Source organism: Lynx rufus, unplaced genomic scaffold (assembly GCF_022079265.1).
Source record: "Lynx rufus isolate CCGP_SWC_20201006 ecotype Redwood Valley unplaced genomic scaffold, mLynRuf1.p SCAF_13, whole genome shotgun sequence".
NCBI lineage: Eukaryota > Metazoa > Chordata > Mammalia > Carnivora > Felidae > Lynx > Lynx rufus.
In genome coordinates, this window is record NW_025814827.1 from 16,579,366 (window position 1) to 16,582,590 (window position 3,225).

Genomic DNA, 3,225 nt, shown 5'->3' on the forward strand with positions numbered 1-3,225 from the left:
TAAGCCCTTTGTATACTTGTAATTAAAAGTATATCAGCCTGGGGTAGGACCCTAACTTGGCATAATTGCACAGATTCCTGAAAGAATAATGTAGAAATGCTGATTTCTAGGAAATAGCTTCTCTGAGCTTTTTTGCAATTTCCGTAAGAGAGCATGAGCCTTCTGCTCAGTAACTGAGCCCTCTGGGCAAAGCTCTCCACGAATGGTGCAACATGGCTTCTTCATTTGGGGCCTCAGTATGAGCTCGCACTGTATTTACTCTGGGGTGCTGACCCATCTGGTGTTAGGGATTGGTCAGGTGTCTGTCTGAATCACTGAGGAGCCTGGGGAGGGAGGCTAATTATCCTCATGGAAGTTGGAGACAGGGACAGTTATGCTTAGGAATGGAAGAGTAAAAAATGACATTGCCTCCAGGCCCTATGGGAGGGGCAATTTTAAATACAGAGGAGAATCAGGTGGTCAAGTCCAGTGACCTCAAAGTGCCAGGTCAGGTCCTCTGAGCTGCAGGCTCAGGGTTGAGCATGCAAGGTGATGACTGGGGAAAGCACCTGTGAGGGATAAAGGGAGAGACCAGAAGTCAGCAGGTGCTTTCAGACAGCAATTTAGGTCCAACACTTGTCAACAGGAAGAGGGAAGGAAGGGTTATGTAGGAAGAGCACCAGTCCACAAACTTCTGACCAGCATGGTAACAAGTCCCCAAGTCAAAGCTGCCTATTAGACAAATCCCGTAGTGGGCACGAAGAGTGAGTCTGTCATTGATTAAGCATCCAACTTCAGCTCAGGTCATGATCTCATGGCTCGTGAGTTCGTGAAGTCGAGCCCCACATCGGGCAGCGTGATGACAGCTCAGAGCTTGGAGCCTCCTTCAGATTCTGGGTCTCCCTTTCTCTCTGTCTGTCTCTGTCTCTCTCTCCCCTCTCTCTCAAAAATAAACATTAAAAAAAAAAGAGTTTCCACACATATTCCTCCCTGCCCCTATTTTGTGAAAGCAGCTCTGAGACCTTCTGATGACTGGGGTCAATATTCCTGCTAAGATGAGGGCTCCGCTTCTCACTAGGAGAAGGATTAGGATGTGAACAGCTCAAAGTGTCCCAGTGACAGAGGCAGTGATCAGCTTTGTGTCCTGGCAAGAGCACATCCCCAGTGGCAACAGGACCTTTAGCCCCGCAGAACCCATGGCTGAGGGAAGAGAAATGCAATGTCCCCCCATGGGTCCCCAGGCACCTGTTTCCACATTCCACTTCTGTTACCACCTGTGTCCATTTTAGTCCTCCAAAACACAGAAACAAAATTAAACATACAAGAGCTTTATTGGGGGGAACGCCCAGAAAGGGGAGAGGGCAAAAATAGGCATAGGCAGGGAGAGACTTCAGATCACAAAGCAATTCTGACATTTTTGAAAAGGGAGGGTGATGGACATGTTCTATGCCTTGATTGCATTCATCAGAGCTGAGAGAATAATACACTGAAGAACTGAGCAGTTCGTTATATATAAATTATACCTTAGTAGAAATATTTTTTAAACATGAGATCCACTTTAACAAAAGAAAACTATACCATGGTAGAAGACAATACGGATGAATTCCTAGATAATCTGGGCATAAAAAAAGACTTTCTAATAAAGACTCAAAGTCTGGATGCCATTTAAAAAAAAAGACTGATATATTTAAATACATAAGTATATGGGGCGCCTGGGTGGCGCAGTCGGTTAAGCGCCCGACTTCAGCCAGGTCACGATCTCGCGGGTCCGTGAGTTCGAGCCCCGCGTCAGGCTCTGGGCTGATGGCTCGGAGCCTGGAGCCTGTTTCTGATTCTGTGTCTCCCTCTCTCTCTGCCCCTCGCCCATTCATGCTCTGTCTCTCTCTGTCCCAAAAATAAATAAACGTTGAAAAAAAAATTTTTTTAAATAAATACATAAGTATAAAACGCATTGCATAGGAAAATCAGACCAAAAGCAGAGCAAAAGGGTAAATGACATGGAAAGAAAATATTTCCCACATATGTCACAACTCAAGAATCAATATGAATAAACGAATCGTTTTAAAATAGAGGAATAAAGGACCAAAATTGAATAGAAAATATGCAAAAGGTATGAATAGAAAAATCATAAAAAGATACAAAAAAGGCTCTTAAATAGGTGAAAAGGTGACTTTAACTTCACTGATAATAAGAACAATGCTAATTAATAATTCCAAACCTTGATAATACATATATTGGTGAGATGTGGGGAAACAGGTGCTCTCAAACACTTCTAGAGGGACAGCAAAATGGCGTAACCTCTGTGGAGGGATATCAGGAGATATCTAATAAAACTACATATACATTTATGCTCTGATCCAACAACTCTCGTAGGAATTGGCACTGGAGGTACATACCCATCAATTCCAAAAAATGTACACGTTTAGTCAGCGCGGTATTATTTATGAGTGCAACATACTTTAAACTACGTAAATGGCCAAAGGGAGAGGTTTGCACTATGGTTCAGCAACAAAATGGATCCGTTGCTGCTGTCAAAAGGACCGAGGAAGACCTCCCTACAGAGGTGGAACGCATTCTAGGATATACAGTCAAGTGAAAAAAAGCATGCTAACTCTTCTTTATACTAAAGAAAGGAGAATAAGAAATTGAGGAGAGAGAAAAGACGGCAGAGTAGAAGGATCCGGAATGTACCGCTTCCCACACACAGAGGCGACCCCTGCAGGTATCGTACCTCGCTCTGAAGATGATCTGAAGGCAGGCAGGAAAAGTTCTCCACAGCTGAAGTCGTAAAGACAAGGCCACACCGGGAAAGGCAGGAAGGGAACCAGACCACAGGTATGGCTGCTAATAAGTAGGAGGGAGACCACAACCACAGAGGAGCAAGGGGACCAGACCCCAGACGGGTAAGCAGCACACCCTGATTCTGGAAATCAGTGCCTGACTTTGAAAATCGGTGGGGCTTAACTCCAGGAGGGCACAGGGCTATGAGAAACCAAGTCCCTGCTTTTAAAGAGCCGGCAACGGCAGGAGACCCAGCACAAGAATAGAAGCTTGAAAAGCACCAGCGTTACGTGTGAATGAGATTTATTGGCAATCTTAGGATATGTGCCAGAGAGACAAGGATCTATAGAAGATTTTTCCAGAAACAGAAGTGCTGACACGTGGCCTCCTTTCACCTAGATACCCAGATGCCTGCAGAAGCCACTTCTGACACTCTCCATCTCCCTTGGCAGCACTGTTTGCCCC